This window comes from Carcharhinus amblyrhynchos, chromosome 2 (genome assembly GCF_965287045.1).
Source record: "Carcharhinus amblyrhynchos chromosome 2, sCarAmb.v2.hapA, whole genome shotgun sequence".
Taxonomy (NCBI): domain Eukaryota; kingdom Metazoa; phylum Chordata; class Chondrichthyes; order Carcharhiniformes; family Carcharhinidae; genus Carcharhinus; species Carcharhinus amblyrhynchos.
Genome location: NC_137325.1, coordinates 117,871,188 through 117,898,354, shown reverse-complemented (window position 1 = coordinate 117,898,354; position 27,167 = coordinate 117,871,188).

Sequence of the window (27,167 nt, the reverse complement as noted above, 5' to 3'; positions counted from 1 at the left end):
CATCTCTGATTGATGGGCAAGACCCCTGTTGGACTGAAAAAATCCTGGCTAATGCTTTCAGTAATGCCAGTATTAACTTGGGCAACTATAATGCCAATAATTTATGTCAGACACAATAATAGTCAGACCATGCAGAGATCCTAATTGGAACAAAGGAACTGGAAGAGATGTAGATAGAGTAACAAACTGACCCTAATGCCTACTTTGCAATAGAATGTGAAAGAATGATTGTGCCTGATAGAATGTTTATGCCCATTTTTTCTTGGAAAGTGTGCAAGTGTGGATCCCAGGAGACTGTGGTTTGGTTGCGATCCCATCCATTACCAGCTGACCTACAGACCTTCTGTCCAAAAGCTTTTGCTGAAGTTTCGCGGTCAATCTGGAGACTCCCAGGGTGTACCTCTTTAAGAGAACAGTCCAGACTACCCATGTTTCAGAGCAGCCCCAACAGTGGTGGAGGGAGAAAAAGGCTGGATAGGAAGCAAGAATCATGCTGAGCTGAGAAATATGCAGCACTGTTCACCCCCAGCAGGACGAGCTAAGACCAGCTCAGACTGCAACAAGACAGCTTCCTCTTCATCCTCCTCCATTCAGAAGCTGACAACTCACAAGGACAAACAGTGCTGCCCTCATTCAGCTGGGAGAATAGCCTGGCACAAGCATATTCAGATGGTAGATGTAGGGCAGTGACAGAACAACCCTCACATTTTTGTTATTTTTCTAGCACCATGGAAACCTCCATACTTTAGTATCTCTAAGTTGGCTGCGCAGCCTCACTCGATTCCCTATGTGTTATGCATGTTGGGGTGTGCCTCTTTAAGAGAACAGGCCAGGTGACCCAGGACTCAAGCTCCACCCTGGTGGAGCTTTCCTAGCCAGCCTTGTGCTGATTATGCTCAGATAAAGACGTGTTAACAAACTGTTCCAGTCAGTTTACTCCAACTGACCTCGTGGCTTATCATTAGTCTCAATATCAAACCTTAATGCTATGTTTCTGTGTAGTTTGGTAGCCCACTGTGGTATTAGTCTTTGCAGTTGAGGATGCCCCACAGTTTTCATCTTAGTCTGTGCTGAAAGAGTTGATCGTGGCTATGTTGGAGGTAGGTGTACTATACAATGCCCCTGGGCTGGGAGGAAGAGGCATCAGCCAGAGCTTTGGATCTCAATTCTGCTTAAGCGAAGATAGAGGATGAGAAACATGACAAGCTCCCGCTGTGACACTTCCTCCCCTGCCCTTTGTGTTTGGGTAGACTGTCAGTACTAACTGAAACACTTTCTCCCTTGAATAACGTACTTGGGCCACCATGAATCAGGGCTCCCAGAAAGCTCAGAAAGATAAAGGAAATGTAAAGGCCACATCAGATGCAAAAATGCATCTTTATTACAAAGTAAGCTTACATATATAGCCTCTGAGATTGCTGTACACATCTATTTCATGTGGTTAACTAACTGGTCACGGTCCATTTCAATGACATGATGACACATTCCTATTTTTCATTCACCTCTTAAAACTCATGAATATGATTTAAGCACTCAGAATTGGACTACCTAATTTGGTTTAAAGATTATTTGTGTTGTACAAAATACAACCCCTACAAAGTAGAATAAAAATGAGAAGTCTTGTGTTTACATAGCACTTTTCACAACACCCCAATGCACTTTACTGCAAATGAGGTACATTTAAAGGGCAGTCGCAATCATAATATGGGAATCACAGTGGCCATTGTTTGCACAGCAGGATCCCAATAACAAATCTTTTTTTTATACATGATGGTGATTGAGGAATAAATATTGTTCCGATCTTTGCTGCTGTTTTCAAAATAACATCATGGAATTTTATTACAAGCTCTAAGAGATTTGACAAGGCCTCTAAATAATGGGTTATCTGCCAGGCAGCACATCTTCCCGTGCAGCATCTCCCCATTGACACATCGGAGTGTCAGTGTAAATGGCACATTCAGCTCTTTGGGCAGGAGCTTAATTATATAACCTACAGACTTGCTGGACGTGGAATCTTATGGTCCTGCCTTTGTCAACAGAGTTTCACATTGAGCACACCCCTCGCCACCGGGAAACCTGCAACATGGGTATGCTGTTAGCGGGACCATAAGATCCCGCCCGTGTAAACATCAGCAAGATTTTTGCTGATTGTCCCAATTGCCATAGAGATTGAAAGGATGACATGACAAGAGATTATGTTTGAAGATGTTTACTGTATCAAAATATTAAAAGCACTATTGACTAACAATATCCTTGAAGGCAACTTCAACTACAGAATGGGCTAGCCCCTTTCTTATTTTTAGCACAACTAGAAAAATGCACTTGACAGGCTTACATTACACTATTCTTTAAGTAGATTTTCAATTCAGTATCGTGATCCTGATCTCTCAAGTGTCTAGAACGCTTGCCTATGCTAATCAGAAGTCTAAATTGTGTTTTCAGGACCTCACAACCAAGCTTACATAACCTGGGGCTAGCATGCGAGTATGTTTGAAACTAAGTTGATAGAGCAATATTATAGTGGAAGCAGCTGGATGTTAGAGGAAAGTCTGTTTGAAGATTAGGTCAGCAGGCTAGGACTACAGGGAAGACAATTTTATTCATTCATGGGATATGAATGTCATTGGCAAGGCCAGCATTTGTTGCTCATCTATTATTGTGTTGTGCAAGTGATGCTGTGCCACCTTCTTGAACTGCTAAAGTTCAGATAGTGTAAGTTGCAACCACTGTTACACAATGCTGTTAGAAAGGGAATCCCAGGCATTTGACCCAGCAACAATAAAAGTTCCAAGTTAGGATAGTGTATGACTCGGGAATGATTGCATTCTCATGCACGTACTACCATTCTCCTTTTATCAATTACTGTTTGTGGGAGTTTGCTGTGTGCACATTGGCTGCCATATTTCCTATATTGCAACTTCAGCAGTCTTGCTCTCTGGCTGAAGAAATTCCTCCTCACCTCTGTTTTAAAGAATTGTTCCTTTAGCCTGAGGTTGTGCCCTCTGGTTCAAGTTTTTCCTACTAGTGGAAGCATCCTTTCTACATCCACTCTATCCAGGCATCACAATATCCTGTAAGTTTCAATAAGATCCTCCCTCATCCTTCTAAACTCCAACAAGTACAAATGCAGAGTCCTCAACTGTTTATCATACGACAAGCTCTTCATTCCAGGGATCATTCTTGCGAATATCCTCTGGACCCTTTCCAAGGCCAGCACATCCTTCCTTAGATATGGGTTCCAAATCTGCTCACAATACTCCAAATGGGGTCTGACCAGAGCCTTGTATAGCCTCAGAAGTACATTCCTGCTCTTGTATTCGAACCCTGTCGACATGAATGCTAACGTTGCATTTGCCTTCCTAACTGCTGGCTGAAACTGCACATTAACCTTAACACAATCTTGAACAATGACTCCCAAGTCCCTTTGAGTTTATGATTTCCTAAGAGAGTCTGACCATTGAGCTCAACTGTTTCTAGAGGGTGTGCGTCTTATCTTCTGCTCATTGGAGAGGTTCTAATCTTCTGCTTAGAACGATAGAGGAATGTCATAGGTTAGATATGTTTCAACTCTCCCGCCCCAGGCCAGGCTCCAGACCCCAGACCTTGAGAATGGGATGACAGGTGTGGGATGGGCTTGTGTGGAAGGCACAAAATCAGGTGGGATGGAGATTGGGGCTGAATAGAATGTTGTGCTTATCATCAACCCAACTTTGCTGGAAGTTTGCCCACAGCTCAAGTTGAGACAATTGAGTCCCATAAGTGACCAATTAATGGCCACTTCAGGACTGCTTGACGCCATCATTGATATTTTACCAGAGGCAAGGGTAGTCCATGTCACACAGTCTACATCCCGGTTCAGGATGGGGGTTAATCCCTCCTGTTTGGGCACCTTGTGCCCCATGGACTTCCTTCCTCAACAGCAGGGGTGACACCCACTTAAAGAACATTGTATGTTCTCAAGAAGCAGTTGGATATAAAATTGTGCCCGCCTCTATGACTACCCCTGGCAGCTTGTTTCAGACATTCACCACCCTCTGTGTGAAAAAAATTGCTCCTCTGGAGCCATTTGTATGGACAGTGACCCAAGCTAGGAATGGAGTCTGGGTCCCTGATGCCTTGGGACAGCAGTGCAAGCCACTGTGCCACTGTACTGCCCCTGAGGACCTCTTCCAGTGTTTGAGAGGAACTTCTTCACCCAAAGGGTTGTGAATCTGTGGAATTCCCTGCCCAGTGAAGCAGTTGAGGCTACCTGAGCGAATGTTTTCACGGCAAGGTTAGGTGAATTTTTGAACAGTAAAGGAATTAAGGGTTCTGGTGAGCGGGCAGTTAAGTGGAGCTGATTTTACAAAAAGATCAGCCTTGATCTTATTGAATGGCAGAGCAGACTCAAGGGGCCAGATGGCTTACTCTTGCTCCTAGCTCTTATGTTCTTATGTATCTCTCCCCTCTAATTATTTCATGATCATTATCACTGAGATTTTCTCTCACTAAAACACTACCTTCCTTACTAAATTCCCCACAATATAGCACTGCTTCCCTCCTTGTGAGATTGGAAAAGTGCCAAGTAAGGAAGTTCTTCTGCGCACATTGTAGGAATTCTTCACCGAATTTGTCCTTAACTTTGTTTTTTGACCCCAGTATATAATAGTGAAATTGAGATTCTCAACTACTGCTACCCTATTATTTTCACATTTCTTTGCAGTTAACAATTACTTCTTGATTGTGGTAAGATTTATCTGAAGGGGAGGAAGGCTATGTTTATACTGCTGGTAGAATAAAAGATTCTCGTGTGTGAATGTCATTAAATATCGTTGAACAACCTGAAAATCAGTTAACATAACATACATATCTTTTGTTGGCAGTGAATAAATCTTAAATCTGGAAGAACTTATCAAAGTTTAGAAAGAATGTTTAAGATGGTGAATTGCCCATTTCCTGCCGTAGAGTTTGCAACATCAACATTAGTGCCACAAGTTTTATTATCATCATTTAAAAACTATTCTGGAAGTTAGAAACAACAATGGATCAGCACCCATAAATCTATATAATTTAAAGCCTTGTATGTTTAGCGTGCATTCATTAGATGAGGGAAAATGTGTTTTCATGCATGGCAGGCTTAATCCTGTTTGTCTAAAAAGTCATCCTGTTGAGGAAACAGGTTATAATCATATTCATCAAATGCACGATGCTGAGTGGCCCAAGCATCTCACTGAATAAATACAAATCAACTGAAACATACCAAAACACTAATCAACAACTGGTAAGCCACCCAAAAGCAACAAATCTATTCAAATTAATTTTCAGTTATTTAAGCGTTGTTGTGCTTCAATTCTGTTGCTTTCCCTCTGGCTCCTCTGCTCAACTAAAGGTAAATATATAATGCAATTGGTACAGCAATCATCTTGAAAAATCAATGGCACAGTCTTTCGCACTGCTGCCTCACAGTGCTCAGTCCCAGGTTCGATTCCCAGCTGGGGTCACTGTCTGTGCGGAGTCTGCATGTTCTCCCTGTGAGGGTTTCCTCCGGGTGTTCTGGTTTCCTCCCATAGTCTGAATGACAAGCTGGTTAGGTGCATTGACTATGCTAAATTCTCCATCAGTGTACCTGAACAGGTGCCATAGGGATTTTCACAGTAACTTAATTGCAGTCTTAATGTAAGCCTACATGTAACACTAATAAATAAATATCTAGAAATCCATCCTCTCTTCCAACATCTAAAGCAACTTCTGTCCACACAGATACTTCTTGGGGCCTATTACTTCATTTTAAATGCTGTGATCATTTACAATCCTATCTGCCAGGCCATAGACACTTGTTTCCTGATGTCAAGAACATTCAGACTGTCATGGTAAAGGACCTCTCCTTCCAGTCAAGCATCTCAAGAGACACAATTGTCCTCCACCTGTGTGGCCTACTCTATTAAATAGAAGTCTGCAATCAAGCTCTATACATTCTCACATCCCCATTCCCAGTCTTACCACACTGAATCTGTCAACTACTATAGGTAAAACCAATATGAATTTCTGAATGTCCCTTGGCGTTGAGTAGATTTTGACTTTGTGAAATGATGCAAAAGTGCTGAAATCAAGTCAGCAACCTGTTTAGCATCACGTCTGATTTTCATTCCACTGACTTCAATTTTACTAATGACTTTCATTGACTCATTTTGCACTATCACGCACAGTGAAAACCTACGCCAGTTTGCCATTTTGAAATGAGGAATGAACAGAAGTGTTCAGCAGAAAGGTAACTTTACAAAAGACAAACATTGTTCACAAGACATCTCTGTATTCATAGATTGATCATGAGATTTATTTTTATATACGGCTATTATACCATGTCCTGAAAGGGTCACTAAACTTGGTTCTTGCCATCTCCACTAGGAAAACTTAGAAATAATAAGAAAGAAAGGCAACTGAAAGTCAAGTAAGGAGACATTAAACTGAGGCTTAAGGAGCTTCTCATAGAAACATAGAGAATAGGAGAAGGAGTAGGCACCTCAGACCTCGAGCCTGCCATGCCATTTATAATCACGGCTGATCATCCAACTCAGTAACCTGTTCCTGCTTCTCCCCCTATCCTTTGATCTCTTCAGCCCCAAGAGATACATCCAACTCCTTCTTGAAAACATACAATGTTTTGGCCTTAACTGCTCTCTGTAGTGGCAAATTTCACAGATTCACCACTCTCCGTGTGAAGGAGTTTCTCCTCATCTCAGTCCTTTATAGACTAAATTCAAGATGGTGCTGGAATGTGGCAACTTCTTGTGAGCTGTCCCCAGTATACTCTCTAATTCCATCTTTTACTCTAGTTTTATGCTTTTAAAACAGTACTCTAATGTTTTTAAATTCTCTTCTAATGTTATATTCTCTCCATTTTTTCTCCTCTATGTATTCTGTGAATGGTATGTTTTGTCTGTAAAGCATGCAAGAAACAATAATTTTCACTGTATACTATAATGAATCAAATCCAAATTGCAGAAGACATCCCTGTCCTCATACTCAATCTTCTCTCTATGAAGACCAACAGCCCATTTGACTTCTTTACCACTAGTATGCTTACTTTCAGCAACTAGTGTACAAGGACACCCAGGTCTTGCTGCACATTCGCCTCTCTCAATCTATCACCTACCTATTTATTCAGATGATAATCTGCCTTCCTGTTTTTCCTGCCAAAATAGATAACCTCACATTCATCCACATTATACTGCATCTGCCATGCGTTTGCACACTCACTCAACTTGTCCAAGTCGCACAGAAACATCTCTGAATCCTGCTCACAGCTCACCCTCCCAGCCAGCCTTGAGTCATCTGCAAATTTGGAAATAATATATTTAATTCCCTCAGCTAAATCATTAATAAATATTGTGAATAGTTGGGGTCCTAGTACTGATCCTTGCAGTGCATACTAGCCACTGCCTGCCATTTGGAAAACACACCTATTTATTCCTATTCTTTGTTTCCTGTCTGCCAACCCATTTCCTATCCATCTCAGTGCACTACCCCCAGTCCCAGGAGCTTTAATTTTATGTACTAATCTCGTATGTGAACTTTGCCAGACGCCTCCTGAAAATCCAAATAAACCACATCCACTGGCTTCCCCTCACCAACTCTATTAGTTACATCCTTGAAGAATTCCAGTAGATTTGTCAAGCACGATTTTCCTTCTGTAAATCTATGCCGACTCTGTCCAATTCCAAGTGCTTTGCTATTAAATCAATTTTATTGGACTCTTGTATTTTCCCCACCACCAACACCAAGCTAAATGGTTTATAATTTCCTGTTTTCTCTCCCCCTCCTTTTTAAATAGAAGAGTTATGTTAGCTACTCTACAATCTGCCGGAACTGTTATAGAGCCTATGTAATCTTGGAACATGACCACCAATGTATCCATTGTGTCTAAGGCCACTTCTTTAAATACACTGGTATGTAGATTAACAGATCCTGGAGAATAATCGGCCTTCAGTCCCATTTATTTCCCTAACACCATTTCCCTACTAATACTGATTTCCTTCAGTTCCTCCCTCTCACTAAACCTTGTGTTCCCCAACATTTCTGGTATGTTATTTGGGTGTCCTCCTTTGTGAAGACTACACTAAAGTAAGTATTCAGTTGGTCAGCCATTTCTTTGCTCCCCACTATAAATTCTTCTGTTCCTGACTATAAAAGACCTATATTTATCTTCACCAATCTTCATCTCTTCACATCCCAATAGAAGCTCTTATATTCAGTTTTTATATCTCCTGCAATCTTACTCTCATATTCTATTTCCCCTTCCTAATCATAGAAAATCGTAGAAATCATAGAAACCCCCTACAGTGCAGGAGGAGGCCATTTGGCCCATCAAGTCCACACCGACCACAATCCCACCCAGGCCCTACCCCCACATCCACCCACTAATCCATCCCTTTGTCCCCCTTTGCTGAATTCTAAACTGCTCCCAATCCCCAAGTCTTTTTTTTTGTGGCCAATTTGTTTGCCTGTTCTTTGGATCTAATACCATCTCTAATTTTCCTTATAAGCCATGGTTTGGCCACCTTTCCAGTTTTATTTTTGCACCAGAAAGGAATGAATAATTGTTGCGGTTCATCCAGGCAGCCTATCCACCATCATCCCTTTAAGTAACGTTCCCAATCCATCATAGTCAACTCAAGCCTCGCTATTATAGTTTCCTTCATTTAGATTTAGGATCCTAGTCTGAGAATCAACTACATCACTGTCCATCTTAATGAAGATTTCGATCGTATTATGGTTGCTCATCCCCAGGGGGCCTCAGACAACTAGAGTGCCAATTATTCTTTTCTCATTAAACAATCATAGTCCAGCAGTCAAAAGTACGCTAAAAATACTAAAATTTGTCACTTTAGTCAACACAACATTGAATTTCTAATATATTTCTTATACAATTTAACATTGGTGACCACCTAATAGCTGAGTACTTGAAGACTGTATCCTATCATTAACCAGTGGATGTATTTGGATTTTCAGAAAGCTTTTGATAAAGTATCACATAAAAGGTTAATGTGCAAAATTAAAGTATGTTAGGATTGGGGTAATAAATAAACAGAGAGGAGGAACAAATGGGTTGTTTTCAAAGTGGTAGGCAGTGGCTAGTGGGATCCCACAGGGATTAATGATTGGGCACCAGCTATTCACAATATACATCAATGATTTGGATGAGGGAACCAAATGTAATATTTCCAACTTTGCTGACAACACAAAACTTGGTGGGAATGCGAGTGGTGAGGAGGATGTTGAGAGGTGATTTAGAAAGTGTCTAAATGCATCGCAGATGCTATATAATGTGGACACATGTGAAACTACCCAGTTAGGATTGAGAAACAGAATAGTAGAGTATTATTTAAATGGTGATAGATTGGGAAATGTTGGACAAAGATGTCCTAGCACACCAGTCACTGAAAGGAAGGAAGCAGACACTGCAAGCAGTTAGGGAGGTGAATGGTCTGTTGGCCTTCATTGCAAGAGGACCTGAGTCCGGGAGCAAGGATGTTTTAGAAAGTGGTACAGGGCCTTAGTGAAATAAAACCTGGAGCATTGTGTGTAGTTTTGGTTTCCTTATTTAAGAAGGGATATACTTGCCATAGAGGAAGTGCAGTGAAAGTTCCCCTGACTGATTCCTGGGATTGTGGGATTGGGTTGTCTGGGATTATATTCACTGGACTTTAGAAGAATGAAGAATGAGAGGTGGTCGCATTGAAACCTCTAAAACTATGATGGGACTGTATGGATTGGATGTTTCTTCTGGCTAGGGTGTCTTGAAGAAAGATTTGAGGATATGGTGTAAGCTATTTAGAACTGAGGTGAGGAGAAATCTCTTTACTCAGGCAGTGAACCTGTGGAATTCTCTGCCTCAGAAGGTTGTGGAGACCAAATCACTGAATATATTTAAGAAGGAAATGGATAGATTTCTAGGTTCTAATGATGACAAGGGGCTTGGGGGGAATGTGGGAGTATGATGTGCAGATAGAGGATCAGCCTTGATCATATTGAATTGCAGAGCAGGCTCAAAGGACCTGCAATTTCCTCCCTAGCCTCCCACAATGTCCTGAGATACCTTTCATCAGTTCCCGGGGATTTATCGACCTTGATGCACTTTAAGACTTCTAGCACTTCCTTCTCTGTAATAGATACACTCCTCAAGACATCACTATTTATTTCCCCAAGTTCCCTAAAATCCATTCTTTCCTCAACAGTAAATACTGATGAGAAATATTCATTTAGGATCTCACCCATCCCTTGTGGATCCGTACATAGATGACTTTGTTGATCCTTAAGAGGTTCTATTCTCTCCCTTCGAATTCTCCTTTGCCTTATCTGCCAAAGCAATCTCGTATCCCCTTTTTGCCCTCCTAATTTTGTGCTTAACTCTACTCTTATGCCGCCTATACTCTTCAAGGGTTCCACTTGATCCCAGTTGCCTAAGTATGTCATGTGCCTCCTTCTTCTTCTTGACCAGGGTCTCAATAACCCTAATCATCCAGGGTTCCCTACTTCTACCAGCCTTGCCCTTCACTCTATGAGGCATGTGCTTACCCTGAACCCTGATTATCACACTTTTGAAATGCTACCAAACAGTTGTTAATTTGCACTAACTTACGGAACCCACTCATGGTGAACGATAAATTGCACTATGATATTTAATGGGGATGCGTGGCACCGGAGATTCAAGCCCTGTCTTTTCATGTCTGGAATTTGGGAATGACTCCAGCTGATGCCATCCCCTTGTATACACACAGCTCCCTTATTTCACCAGGTTCATTGCACAGACATGGACGCAGAGATGATCTTGTGACATCCATTATTTTTATGGAGCATTTAAGTTGTTGCCAGCTTCAAAATACTGTACTGAAGTCAAAAAGAAATCTTCAAAAACTAATTGCAGAGCTTCAGAAACATGTTCCACGTAGGCAATTGTGAGAAAGGTAGGGGGGATTTGAGGGGAAGTTTTTAAGATAAGGGCCAGGGATTCCTGGCTCAGCCATGATGGGACCCGCTACGGGGATGCAGCAGACCAGCCATACGTCAAAAAGTCCACTGACATTCGGCGCGACTGGAAAATCCCAGCGGCAGCTGGGGCTAAAAATGCCTGGTCTAATTGTTAAAGTGAAATTATTAAATGATTGACACTGAGGGAATGGAGACGAATAGAAAATGATTACTGCGACACTGAATGCACAGAACAAAAGGGGTGAGATAGTGGGGTGGGGTTGAGGGGAATGATTGCGGGGAGGTGATGGTCAGCTGCCTTCTTGAACCACTACAGTCTTTGTGATGTAGGTGCCGCCACAGTGCTGTTAGAGTGGGAGTTCCAGGATTTTGACCCAGCGACAGTGACAGAACAAGAGTGTATTTCCAAGTCAGATGGTGAGTAGCTTTCAGGTGGTGCTGTTCCTTTGTATCTACTGGCCTTGTTTTTCCAGATGGTTGTAGTCCTGCATTTGGAAGGTGCTGTCTAAGGAGACTTGAGACCTTCTTGATCACCACATGGGATAAAGAAACTTTGGATAACTCTATGGAAAATGACGTTGTTGTACAAGTCACATGATAATGGTGGCCATTTTGCCTTATCAGCAAAAAGGGCAGAGCTACAAAGAACCATCTTCAAATGAAAGGCTTCATCCCAGGAAGAGACAGCATCTAGAAACAGGCACTGGTCTGCTGTAAAGAAACCAGGCAGATGGGCCAAATGCCCTCCTTCTGCACTGTAGGGAATCTATTCTATTCTAAATTTGTACTGAGGAGCTGAAGGAAATCAGCATTAGTAGAGAAATGGGGGAAAATTGATGGGATTGAAGGTGGGTAAATCCCCAGGTCATGATAGTCTTCATCCCAAAGTACTTAAGAAAATGGCCCTGGAAATGTAAATCCATTGGTTGTTATTTCCAAAATCTTTGGACTCTGGAATAGTTCCTGTGGATTGGAGGGTAGCTAATGTAAGCCTGCTGTTCAAAAAGGGAGGTAGAGAGAAAACAGAACTATGGACCAGTGAGTCAAACCTTGGAGAGCTCATGTATCAGCTGCTGAAAGCAAGTGCGCAGGTATAGCAGGCAATAAAGAAGCGAACTGGTATGTTGGCCTTCATTGCGAGAGGATTTGAGTACATGGATAGGGATGTTTTGCTTCAATCGTATAGGGCATTGGCAAGGCCACATCTAGAATATTGTGAGCAGTTTTGGTGTCCTTACCTGAGGAAGGATGTCTTTGCTATAGAGGGAGTACAGCAAAGGTTTACCTGGGATGGCAGGTCTGTCATATGCGGAGAGACTAAGTTAGTTAGGATTATATTCACTGGAGTTTAGAAGAGTGAGAGGGGATGTCACAGAAACTTATAAAATTCCAGCAGGGTTAGACAGGGTAGATTCAGAAAGAATGTTCCCAATGTTGGGGGAGTCTAGAACTAGGGGTCATAGTTTGAGGATAAGCAGTGAAACTTCTAGAACTGAGGTGAGGAGAAATTTCTTCCCCCAGAGGGTGGTGAATATATGGAATTCACTACCATAGGATGTAGTTGAGGCCAAAACATTGCGTGATTTCAAGAAGAAATTAGATCTAGCTCTAGGGGCTAAAGGGATCAAGGGATATGGGGGGAATGGGGGATATTGAATTCAATGATCAGCCAAGAATAAAATGGATGACGGAGCAGGCTTGAAGGGCCAAATGGCCAACTCCTGCTTTTAGCTTCCATATATTATCAGAAGTAAGCAACCTTTTCATATTCTGTGTAAACTCTATCTACTAGGCTCACCTATTGAAACAACTTCTGGCAATCTGACAGTGGAAGACAGTACAGCTGCAGAGACAAATCTGCAACTTCAAGACCTTCACTTCAACAATGCAACATCCTGGTTTCAGAACATATCAGGCCCTGCAACGATTATAAATTAATCCCTATTTCCATTTTAAGGATTGTTTTATCTTAATTTTTTTACTAATCTTAGTCTTTTTTTTATTCAATGGACCTGGGCATTTCTGGCTGGCCAGCATTTATTGCCCACCCCTAGATGCCCGGAGGCCATTGTGAGTCAACCACATCGCTGTGGCTCTGGAGTCACATGTAGGCCAGACCAGATAAGGACAGCAGATTTCCTTCCCTAAAGGACGTTAGTGAACCAGATGGATTTTTCTGACAAGCAACAATGGTTTCATGGTCATAAGTAGATTTTCAATTGCAGATTTTGTTTATTGAATTCAAATTCCACCAGCTGCTGTGGCGGGATTTGAACCTAGGTCCACAGAACATTAGCTGAGTTTCTGGATGAATAACCTAATGATAATGTATAATTTTACCTGTTCTTAAGTAACTTTGACAGCCAATAGAGTGAAATAAACTAACCATTTCTTTTTTAGGTAAGAAGACTTTGCTGCTGGGTTACTTTAAATTGAATATCTCACTCCACTGGCAGGGAAATACACACATGCGCATATATACCAATACTTCATTCGTTGTCTGGGACAACATAATGTTAGTTTTCAAGTTGGGCAATTATTTTTCCTGTACATACATGAATGCAGTGTTAGAGTTATAGACCTGCTTAAATGTTTTGCTCTTGCGCACACTCATGTCCATACAAGAAAATATTGTTGTATGATACTGGGAAAATGGGTGCTAGGTGGAACACAAACTCAGAGGCAATATCAAGAGTTGAATCCGAGGAGGAAATGCAAAATGGGTTTGGTAGAATATAGAAGTAGGGAAATCAATAGAAGAGGAAAGGAAATGCTCAGAAACATGAACTGCTGTACAAGGGAATATGAACTACTACACAATATAAGAATCCCATCAGGCATGTTGGATAGTATTGAAAAGGCTAAGGATAAGGTCTCAGAGTCTTGACTTGCCTGGAAAAATAAAGAAGAGAAGTACTCTATGTGTAAATTTCTATTCATATTCTTAAAGTTGCCAAGTCAACGCGCAGAGTGGACAGGGCGAGTCCTTAATCCATCTCCTTGCTTGCTCCAAAAACCAAATCAAATTGAATCCATTCATGGTCCCCACATGAGAGAGAAACAAGATTCGAGCTGACAAGAAAAGGGATTGATCTTGGGCTTGATCTGATGCTTCAATCTTAGCCAAAAGGCCATGAAGCGATGCCCCATCCGCAGTCTCCAGCACTAACCATGATATTTGTAGGGGTATGGGCTCAGAAGATTGTTTCCAGTTAGTAGGTTCATGCTTTATATAAGGGACCACATCAAGCAGACCAGAAATAGCATTTCCCAGTGAAACTGTTTCAGGCCCCCATCTCAGTACCGGGGGTCATATGCAATATTAAGAATGGTTTGACCATCGGGTGGACATGTCCAGATGAAGCCTGGACTTATAGCTCTACTTTGTCTATTTGTGTGCAAGGTACAGCCCACCCCTATCGGCATCTAAACATGGGAATTCGTAACCTAAAGATTCCTTACTCCAGACTGACATCTCCTTCTGCCTTCTTGGAGGATTCATCCCAAAGGGGAGTTGGAACTCCTGTGGAAAAGTAGATTCCAGTTGAGTTTGTAGTGGTTTTTCCTGGGCAAGGCACTAAGTAATATTTTGGGGCTGGAACTTTGCAGTGATTTCAGTTTGAACGGCCTATAGGTTTTTGACCAAAACCTATTCAATTACAGCACAGCATCAAACAACAAAACTTTACTATCCATGGCTAGGGTGGCACAGTGACACAATGGTTAGCACTGCTACCTCATAGCGCCAGGGATCCAGGTTTGATTCCTGGCTTGGGTCACTGTCTACATGGAGTTTGCATGTTCTCCCCGTATCTGCCTGGGTTTCCTCCAGGCACTCTGGTTTCCTCCCACGGTCTGAAAGACGTGCTGGTTAGGTGCATGGACCCGAACAGGACTCCGGAGTATTGCTACTAGTGGAATTTCACAGTAACTTCATTGCAGTGTTAAAAAGATTTCCTTGTGGTTAATAAATAAACTTTACTTTTTTTCTCCATAGTATCATGGTAGAAAGTTGTCGTATATCCCTGACCCAACAGTAGCTCTCTCTCATTCTTGAGTTGGCAGCATGGTGGCACAGTGGTTAGCACTGCTGTCTTACAGTGCCAGGGACCAGGTTCAATTATGGCCTCAGGTCACAGTCTGTGTGGAGTTTGCATGTTTCCTCTGTGTCTACGTGGGTTTTCTCCAGGTGCCCCGGTTTCCTCCCACACTCCAAAGATGTGTGGGATAGATAGATTGGCCATACTAAATTACCCCTTAGTGTCAGGGGGTTTAGCAATGTAAATATGTGGAGTTACGAGGACGGGGCCTCAGTGGGATTGTTGTCGGTGCAGGCTCGATGGGCTGAGTGGCCTCTTTCTGCACTGTCGGGATTTTATGATTCTATAGTAGAATGTAGGTTCCACCTCCACTCTAGAAATGAAGCACGTTTATCCAGGCTGATACTTCCTTTCGTACTCGGAGAACGTTCTGTTATCAAAGGGACCGTGATTCAGTTGAGTTTCCATGGCAGTTTTTCCTGAGCATCACCTGGAACTTTGGAGGAAGATTCATGGAATTTTAGTGGACGATCTGGAGAAGTCAGATGAAAACTCGAACCTGATATTTGTCTGCTGACTCAGCTTGAACATAAACACACTATTTAAGGATAGGGTTATTCTACCAGTGTCCAGACTAACATTTATCCCATGAATCTATATCTCCAAAAAACACACTGCTTTGTGACCACATTGCAAAAGTAAAGATTTGGTTCCCAGTAATTATCTGTCAAAGGCCTTGGGGAATGCTGAGTATTTATGAGGTGAGGCCTTTCCTCTCCCTTGTGCTTAAACTTGAGTGTCACTTTCAGGAGCCGGGGAGGAGAAAAATGAAGAGAATTGGAAAGCAAAATAATTATAGTCTTTTTAAGATTGTTTTGTTAAAAGGAAACCTGTCACTCCCAATACTGCAACCCATACATACATTACAAGGCTGCAATGCAGACTTGGGTGTGGCTGACATTACATATATACATACATGCAGTGGAATGTAACATGATACAAGAGATACTTTCACCTATATTTTGCATGCTGTTCATTAAGCCATTCTCCTTGGCAATGTTTCCTGGCCCATGCCCACTTTGTACAGGTTTTTGCTTCCCAGCTGATTGTATCTGGCACAAAAGATGGAATGGAATGTATCTAATTGTGTGATACTCAGGAATTCAAGGATCCACCCAGCATTAAACATTAGCTAATTTGTAGTAATGCTTAGCATTGATTAATCCGAACCATTCCAAACCCCTTCCCCGCCCTCCGCGCTGCGAAAGCACAATTAAATGGGCGGGGCAGATTATTCTACCATGCTGCAAAACTGCAGTAAAGTAAATGAGCATTGAGAGGACCAATTTTGCAAAGAATTTCAAAATACATAATGCAATGGTTGTGCCACTTTTGTGCAATCAATATCGGCCACAATTATAAGGTATTCAAAATAACATTGCCACCTACACAAACCATTATTCAGATTAGAATAACTTGTTCTCGAGAAATTGTTCTATGACTATCGACTTTAAAGATGAAGGTTGCTCAAGTTTGCATTCTGTATAGGTTTACCTGTTTGAAAGTCTAACAGAAAGCACTGTTGTCGCAGTTCATGAAAAAGATGCACACCGTGAGTTGACCGTCTAATTATATGAAGTACAGGAAATACAAATGGTGCATGCTTTGCAATGTGAATACAGGGGTGGGATGTCGGAGTGGTAAGGGAATTAATTCACCCATCTGATCCTGTCCAAAAGCGAGTGACAGAAAATGTGGGCGATGAGTGTTCCTCTTGATGGTGGCAATCCTGCTATGTTCCCATTATTGATATGTGCCTCCTCCCACTCCCCCCCATCCCACCCAAAGGAAATTCCTCAACATTGGTCATTGTGGATCACACAGAGCTTCTAGTTTGCTGCCATGGTGATTTCAGCCACAGAATAACAGTAAACAGCACACAGGGGTTAAAACAAAAGTGGTATACTAGCTGTCATAGAATCTCTGCAGTGCAAGAGGAGGCAATTCAGCCCATCGAGTCCGCACTGACTGTCCTACACAGCACTTTACCCAAGCCCATCCCAGATTCCTCTGATGCCCTGCGTCATGTTGACAGCTCCCAGTTTGCAGGCCCTAACCATCTCCTATTCACCATGGATGTGCAATCTCTCTACATCTCCATCCCACACCAGGATGGCCTGACAACTCCTCACTTCTTTCTTGAAGAGGTCTGAACAATTCCCATCCACCACCACTCTCGTCCTCCTGGCTGAACTCATTCTGTCTCTCAACAACTTCTCCTTTAACTCATCCCGCTTTCGCCAAATCAAAGAAGTAGCAATGGGTGCCCCCATGGACCCTAGCTACTCTTGTCTTTTTATGATGATTGTGGAACACTCCTTGTTCCAGACCTACCTACGTCCCCTCCCACAGTTCCTTTACCAGTACTGACTGTTTTGGTGCCACTTCATGTTCTCATCCAGACCTCAAAAAATTCATTAATTTCGCTTCCAGTTTCCACCCCTCCATCGCCTTCACCTGGTCCACCTCAGACACTTCCCTTCCCTTCCTTGATCTTTCTGTCTCCATTTCTGGCAATAGACTATCTACCAATATCCATTACAAGCCCATCGACTCCCACAGCTATCTGGGCTACAGCTCTTTACACCCCACATCCTGTAAGGACTCAATCTCCTTCTCTCAGCTCCTTCATCTCCATTGCATTTGTTCCAATGATGCCACTTTCCAAAGGAGTGCTTCTAATATGTGCTCCTTTTTTCTCAACCGTGGATTCCATCTACAGTTGTTGACAGGGCCCACAACAGCGTGCAGTCTACCTCCCGCACCACAACCTTCACCCTCTCCTCTTCCTCCCAGAACAAGGATAGAGTCCCCCTTGTTCTCACATTTCACCCCGCCAGGCTCTGCATGTAAAGCATAATCCTCCACCATTTTTGCCAACTCCAGTGTGATGCCACCACCAAACATATCTTCCCTTCACTCCCTTTGTCAGCATTCTGCAGAGACCGTTCCCTCCAGGATAACCTAGTCCACTCCTTCACCATACCCTACACCTCTCCCATCACCCATGGCACCTTTCCATGCAATCGCAGAAGATGTAACACCTGCCCCTTTACTTCTTCTATGCTTACCATCCAAGGTCCAAAACACTCATTCCAGATTAAGCAACATTTCACTTGCACCTCTTTCAACTTGGTGTATTGCATTCGCTGCTCCCAGTGTGGCCTCCTCTATATCGGAGTGGCCAAGTGTAGACTGGGTGGTCACTTTGCTGAGCACCTTCGGTCTGTGCACAGTCAGGACCCTGACTTTTCGGTTGCTTGCCATTTTAACGCACGATCCTGCTCCCAGAGGACCCAGAAGAAACCCATGCAGACACGGGAAGAATGCGCAAATTCTACCCAGATAGTGACCCAAGGCCAGAATCAAACCCAGGTCCCTGGAGCTGTGAGTCAGCAGTGCTAACCACTGTGACACAGTGTTGTCCTCGGTGCCACACAGCTTGGGCAGTGAAAATGCAACTGCCTCGACTGCTACCAGACAACCCTTGTCTGGGTTTCAAGTGAGGGCAGAACCAGGTTTCAATATAGCCAGGGGTGAATAGTGCGCCTTTATTCACTATCCAGATGGCTAATGCAGGCTCAAAATCACCCCCATAGACAATAAAATTCATCAGCCCTTTCCTCAGCCTTCAACCAACTGAGGAAGAGTGTAGTTAAGAACCAGGATCGCAAACCCAGGCCTAAGGTCAGGTTTTACCAGGAGGCAGTGACACCCACACTCCGATATGCTTCGGAGACTTGGACAACGTGCAACAGCACCTCAAGGCATTGGAAAACTATCACCAGTGATGGCTTTGCAAGATCCTTCAAATCTGGTGGCAAGGAAGGTGGTCCCCCAGGATCACTGTTTAAAAACAAAGGGTCACCCATTTAGGACAGAGAGGAGGAGAATTGTTTTCTTTCAGAGGGTGGTGAGCCTTTGCAACGCTCTTCCTCAAAAGGCAGTGGAAACAGAGTCTTTAAATATCTTTAAGCTGAGTTGAATAGATTCTTGATAAGCAAGGGGGTGAAAGGTTATCAGGATGGGTGGGAATATGGAGTTGAGGTTACAGTAAGATCATCCATGATCTTATTGAGTAGAGGAGCAGGTTCGAGGGCTAAGTGATCTACTTCTGCTTCTAATTCATGTTTTCGATCATTCATATGATTAGGTGCATAGGCTAAATCTTCCCTCAGTGTACCCAATCCGGTGCTGGAATGTGGTGACTAGGAGATTTTCATAGTAACTTTATTGCAGTGTTAATGTAACTTTAACTTTAACTTAAACTTTTCCTAACCCACAGACTGCAGTCACTAAGGATAGGCAACAAGACCTCCTCCACGTGACACTCTTACAAAATAGGCAGTGTGGTGGCACAGTGGTTTGCATTGTTGCCTCACAGCACCAGTAACTTGAGTTTGATTCCTGCTTGGGTCACTGTCTGTGTGGATTTTGCACTCTCTCCCAGTGTCTGCATGGGTTTCCTCCGGGTTGTCCAAAGACGTGCTGGTTAGGGGGTGCATTGGCCATGCTAAACTCTCCCTCAGTGTACCCGAACAGGTGCCAGAGTGTGGTAACAAGGGGCTTGTCACAGTAACTACATTGCAGTGTTAATGTAGGCCTATTTGTGACACTAATAAATAAACTCTAAATTTAAAAATGCTCACATGATCTAAGAGCAGCATCTCCTCTCAAACCCACATATCCAGCATCAAGGTGCTCAAAACCAGCTGTGTTGGATGAGACATGTGGTTCGTATGTCTGACACTGGAGTCCTGAGCTGCTGTACTCCTCGAGCCTCACCAAATTAAAGCCTTAAACACTCATCAGTTTCTGGGAGCTGAAAGAAAAGACCAGAAATGCAGCACCCATTCCCCTCTCTGCACCTTATTCCCATCAGATTGGTGTATTCCTCATTATCTCCTGATGGAACCAATTTGCTTTATCGATTTTTGAAATTATCCACTCTGTTCACCCACCCCACAGTCCAGACCACATTCCAGCCAAAGGCACCCATTCCATACACACTTGCCTCTTGGCAGCTTGCCGGCTCAGCTGGATCTTGGACATGAGAATTTGACATGGCAGCATCCCCTCACTTCGCCACTACACAAACACAATTTGTAGTGGGGGTGTGAGGGGGTGGGAGGGTAAATGGGGGATATGATTGAGGCCATTGGAAAAGAGCCAATGCATGGCCTTATGAAAAAAATCTCTGTGCCGAATGACCGTGAAAACACAAGAGTTTCCAACCTGTTTATTTTTAGGCGAGTTTAAAAATGCAATCTTACAGCACTTAGTGCAAATAAAGAGCCCAGATGTGATTCTTGCCAACAGGGGTGGGGGATGTGGAGCCTGAGCTTGATATGGAGATGCCAGCGTTGGACTGGTGCAACCACAGTAAGAAGTCTCACAACACCAGGTTAAAGTCCAACCAAGGTTTATTTGGTAGCAAAATACCACTAGCTTTTGGGGCCCTGCTCCTTCGTCAGGTGAGTGGGAGATCTGTTCACAAACAGGGTATATAAAGACACAAACTCAATTTACAGCGTAATGATTGGAATGCGAGTCTTTACAGGTAATCAAGTCTTAAAGGTACAGACAATGTGAATGGCTTCCCTGAGCTTGTCGGGGAAGCCAGTTATTGAGCTCTAGGGTGCCATTGCACAGGCACCCCCATCTCCCGGTGCATTGGGAGGTTTCCTGCAATTCTCATTTCTCGCTTTTTGCTCCCCGCTTGACCTAATCCCCTCGCCTTGCCGAAAGTCGGGCAGGACGAATTCGCAAGAAACTACAAAAGGTCATGAATGTAGCCCAGTCCATCACACAAACCAGCCTCCTATCCATTGACTTCCCGCTGCCTTGGAAAAGTAGCCAGCATAGTTAAAGACCCCATGCACCCCGGACATTCTCCCTTCCACCTTCTTCCATCGGGAAAAAGATACAGAAGTCTGAGGTCACGTACCAACTGACTCAAGAACAGCTTCTTCTCTGCTGCCAACAGACTTTTGAATGGACCTATCTTGCATTAAGTTGATCTTTCTCTACACCCTAGCTGTGACTGTAACACTACATTCCGCACTCTCTCCATTCCTTCTCTATTAACGGTATGTTTTGTCTGTATAATGCGCAAGAAACAATATGTAACACTGTATGTTAATACATGGGACAATAATAAATCAAGTCAAATCAAAGTAACTTTGCGTCCTAAGAGTGGAATCCCTGGTCAATGTGTCTCCTCATAAGCCCAGTGATACTGGGGTTAACTTTAATCATCCACTTCACCCTGACTGAGATCAGTGAACCACATGCAGACCCATTTGTAGGAAGTTATGTAATTACTCTATGGTCACTCTTTTGTCCCCCTGACCTGGCTGAGCTTATTTTCTTTCATATCAGTCACCAGGACAATCAGAATGGTTACGTCTTGTTCAGGTATCACGGGCAGTTTGGACCTGGAGATAGGCCAGAGCTGGAGAGCTGGCATGATCTGCCATCTGTCCACATTTAAAATGACGGGCTTGGTTGGGGAGGGCGTGGGGGTGGTGTGGATGACTGGGACACCTTTTTACCGTTTACACTGTCGTTAGTAAATTGGAAAACAACATTTTTGCTGCCAACAATTGTTGCGGATGATTCCTTTGAAATCTCAGCCAGCTTTTGTCTGAGGAGTGTTGCTGAGTCAGGGAATAACAATTCACAAAGTAACTGTTCAATAGCAGAAACCTGAGAAATATTCAAGGCGGAGGAAGAAAGCAGATTAGTAATGCATCTGGTGGAATTGTATTACACGTCAGACTTAAGGACACAAAACAGGATGAACCGATCCTATGCCAGAGAGAGGGATGGGGTGCTTGGTAAATGTATACAACTGCTATTAACAAATCTGAAACAATCTGTAGCACACCATTGAGGAAACCTATTCTAATGCTTACATCAAAGCTCTTCAATGGGCCTATATAATGATTATTTAGATCTACTCCTGATTGATGAGGAGGAATGTAAGGCTATTTTGATATACACCAGCAGGAACACAGCGGATGGTAAGCTTCACAGGTACAATACAGAAAGATCATCTTGCTGTTCTCGATTGCGCTGTAGGTAGAACTTTATGGACCTGATTTAAAAAGGCAAAGGTCTGAATTTTCCTCTCATTGGGTGCACTCAGCTGATCTGGAAAGGACATGAAACATGTTCATACTGTGCAGAAGGAGGCCATTCGGCCCATTGAGTTTGCACCAACTCTCCGATACAGCATCTTACCCAAGGCTGCATCCCCACTTATGGACCCTGCTAATCCCCTAACCTACACATCTTGGGACATTAACGAGCAATTTAGTATGGCCGATTCACCTCACCAGCACGCCTTTCGGGCTATGGGAGGAAACTGAAACCGGAGGAAACCCACACAGACATGTGCAGAATGTGCAAACTCCACGCAGACAGCAACCCAAGGCTGGAATTGAACCCTGGTCCCTGGCACTGTGAGGCAACAATGTTAATGACTGTGCCACTGTGCCAGCCACATTCAGTTCCAATTTCATGTGAGCTAGCCAATTAATGGCCGTCTAGAGAGAAATGTGTTCTGTGAAAGGCTGAGTATTCCAGAGGATGGCAGGAAGAGGGCAGGTGCTAAGAAATGGAGGGTGCAGATGGCACTTCCAATGTGTTTCCTCAGGGGCCAACAGAGCTGCTAACTTGTGTAAAATAAATATCAAACGAGTATCCAGACAGCACAATCATATGGGCTCCAGACACTTTTAATTGCATTTCAGCCCAGATAACACATGTCACTCTAGATCGAGGTTGAAGCTAAAACATAAAGGCCACCTGGCCAATTAAGATCCCCATCCTGCTGATATTCAACTAATTAGCATATAAGAGAGCCGCTATGCAGGGAGAGCTCCCATGGTTGAGGTGCAGGTGGTGGGGAGGGATAGGAAGGCTTATTCAAAGAGGGTCAGTACCTGAAAGAGGTACCCGACATTGGGAAGGTGATGGCAGCTGTAAACCACACCCTGCTCCTTCCTCTGACCCCTACTCCCATCCACACTCCCCCCGCTTCCCACCACTCTTCTCCTACAACCCTCACCCTATGAACCCATCTCATCCCCACTCATTTTTGGCCTCAGGTCCCTCATTGACCCTGGGTTCATCATTGTCCCTCATCATTCCTGGTGCTGCTGCCTGCAATGAAGAACAAGCTGCCAGCCTTTGACTGGCAGCTCTCTGAGGGCATAGGTATTTAACATGGTGGACCTTCCCCAATGGTCCACACCAGACCTCCGGCTGGAGGGTGAGTTTAATTCCATTCCCCTCCCCACTCTCCCACTGAAAATTTCCAGATCCCACCTCTGTGCAATACACTCAGTGATGCAGTATCTGGACTAGTGGCTGCAAATGTGAAAGCAACTAACAGTGAATGCATCTTCATCTTCACTGCTTTCCTGTTGTTTCTGCACCAGCTGGACAGATTGCTTATTGGGGATCTGAAAGATGAAATACACAGGGGTAAGGCTGTGACTCAGACTGAGGATGAAGCTGAAAGGTGCAGGTTTAAAGCAGCTGTAGCTTGTAAGTCAGAAGAGAGAGTGGGACAAGGGAAAAGTGGGATGTGTAATCACCAGCAAATATCCTCACTTCTGACCTTATAATGGAATAATTGACGATGTAATTGAAAATGGTTGGACCTCGGACATTACCCTCGAGGAACTCACACAGTGATGTCCTGAAGCTGATACAGTTGACCTCCAATCACCCCAACTGTCTTGCTTTGTGCCAGGTAAGTTAATGTGTTACCTACTTTACATTAATTGGGTACATGCTAGTGGTGCATCATCATCTCTGAGCCCACTTCTGCAGGGGTGATTAAGGGGTTGATTGAAGTTAGCTCAAATAATGTCCATGGGATTAAAAGAATCTTCCATCTTCCAGCTAAAAGAATTTTGCTTATTCCATTTTACCATGTCGATGATATGCTCAATGTGACATTGATTCAGATGGGTAAAAACTCAAAAATTAGTGCTGATTAGTTATCCAAATTAAACATTGGATTATATACTTGATGGAATATTGAATTTATCTCAGACTGCAGGCTCTGTATCTGAGTACATACAGTATTCAAAACAAAACAGATGCACTGATAGCACAAATAGATATTAATAAGAATGATCTGAAAGCTATTACAGAGATCAGAACCAGAATATTGATGGGTATATGACGTTTAGGGAGGGCAGGAAGTTAAGAACAGATGGAGGGGCGGCTCTATTAATTATAATGATATTAACACATTAGAGAAAGTTGGCCTAAGTTCAGGAAATCAGAATGTGGAGGCTAAGAAATGATAAAGGCAAGAAGTTACTTGTGGGATCGATGTATTGGCCCCCTAATTGTAACTACACGATAGGACAGGGTATAAAAGGAGAAATAATGGGAGCCAGTTGTTGTCCATGAAATATTCTATACAAACACTTTGACCAGTTTATTACACACTTACTCAAGTGCTTTTACTTTATAAGACAGACAAAGGTCTGCCATTCAAAATTAGGTTTATTAAAAATACTCCCAGGTTAAAGAAACAATTATTATGCAATAGATTAAGTTAATTTTCACCAAATTAGGTTAATTGCCTGAGAAATAGACAGTACCCGGTCTGCTGAAATCAATTGGACTGTTTGATTCAATTCACTGAGTTTACGGTGACAAATGAACTCAGGGTCCTCTTGGCATGAAGGTGGATCTTGCGTGCCCTTTTGCACTCTCCCAAGTAACAGTAGGTTTGGTGGAGTCTTTGCTGGAGTTTGTCTTCAAAATGGCTGTTCCTATCCTTCCCCTTCCTTCTTTGGATGTTCCCTGGTTTTCAGACAATTGGGCTTGGGGTCACAGCGCTCAGTGAGGTTAGGCCAGGCCATCCTAGTTTCAGGATATGGTTAATAGCAAGACATGTGGCTGAAAGCAGGGAATACACAATCATAATGTCTTCTGGCTGAGTACCTCCTGATGGATTTTGTGCTATAACAACTCTTCCATTGTAAAGTTTGAGCCTCTCTATTCAATATGTAAGAGGTGTGGGTTCTGGTTTTGGGCCATGATGACTTTCCTATTGTTAAGGGAAAGTTTCCCTGTTAGATATGCGAGACAGTTCTGGTACATGTCCCTGTTGGCTTTTGATCTGTGGTAACCTCATAGAATCAGTTTTAACTATATTAATTTTAAAATATCCAATTTTATGCTGGGCCTAATTTCTCAGGCTTTGAGCATTTGACCACATTGTCAAAAAGGTACTGCAATAATCAAGAAGGAGTTAACCTACTTAGAGACTGGAAAAATCAGTTGGGCAAAGGAAACGTAGATATGGACTTCATAGAAAGTTTTTGGGACACTTTCTCAGAACAGCACATTCTAAAGCCAACCAGAAGGCAAGCTATACTAGACCTGGTTTTATGCAATGAGACATGATTAATTGATAACCTCACAGTGAAGGCAATCCTAAGTAGCAGCAATCATATTATTATTACATTTTACATTCAGTTTGAGGGTGAGAAGAGTGTGTCCAAGACTAACGTCTTAAACTTAAATAGAGGCATTTATGAGGACATGAAAGCAAAGCTAGCTAAAATGAATTGGTAAATATGCATCAGGGATAGATTAACAGGTGTTCAGTGACAGGCATTTAAAGGGATATTTCAGAATACACACATTCCAATGAAAGAAATCCATGGGAAGGGCCCATCATCTGTAGTTAACTAAAAAAGTTAATGACAAACTAGAATTTGAGAGAAAGTGAGCCGGTGGTATATAAATGGACAGTAAGAGTTTTCATAGATAAATTTGACAGATAGTTGTAAATAAGAAAATAGCAAAGTGAGTCCTATAGAGTGTGCATTTAGGGAATTGATAATGGAAAGTAGGACAATGGGGCATGAACTGAACATGTATTTTGCATCTATCTTTACTATAGAGGAACAAGCAACATCCCAGAAATAGCTGTAAATCAGGAAATGGAAGCGAGGGAAGAACTCAGGAATATTACAATCACCAGGGAAGCGGTATTGAGCAAATATTGGGTTTGCAGGCTGATCAATGCTTTGGTCCAGATGGACTTCACCCTAAGGTCTTGAAAAAATAACCAGTAAGATAGTTGATGCATTGATCTTAATTTTCCAAAATTCCCTCGATTCAGTTTCCAGTAGATTAGAAAATAGCAAATCCACGGAATCACACAGAGGGTGGTGAGTGTCTGTAATGAGTTGCCAAAGGGAGTAGAAGAGGCGGGTACAATTTTGTCTTTTAAGAAGCAATTAAACAGTTACATGGGTATAAAGGAATATGAGCCAAATGTAGGCAATTGGGACTAGCTTAGTGGTAAAAATTGGGTGGCATGGACAAGTTGAACTGAAGGGCCTGTTTCCATGCTGTAAACCTCTATGATTCTAATGCTCAGTAAGTGTTAAATGGGATTGGGAATTCAAGAGCCAGCAACTACGCATTGGGATCACTCGCCTCCTTAAAATTCTACCCATATCAATCAATTGGGTAAAGGGATTGATAGAATGGTTGCTAAATTTGCTGACGACACAAGGACAAGTAGAAAAGCAAATTATGATGAAGACATAAAGAGGCTACAGAAGAAGACAGAAAGTGGACAAAGTTTTGGCAAATGGAGTATAATTTGGGCAAATGTGAAATGGTCCATTTTTCAAGAAGAATGACAAGGAAACCAATATCTAAATGGTGAGAGATTGCAGAGTCTGAGGTGCAGAGGGATCTGGATATCCTTGTGCATAAATCATAAAGGTCTAGTATACAGGTACAGCAAGTAATTAAGCAAGTTAATAGAATGTTATCATTGAAACTTTATTTATATGTAAGGAGATTATGCTTCAGTTATACAGGGAACGAATGAGATCACATTTGGAGAATTGTGAACAGTTTTCATTATTTAGTATAATATATTTTATATTTAATATATATTATATAAATACATTTAATGTTTAATATAACAGTTTATGTTATTCTCATTATTTAAGGAGGGGTGTTAATGCATTAGAAGTAGTTCAAAGGGGGCTTACTAAATTAATCTCAGGAATTGGCAAATTGTCTTATGAGGAAAGATTG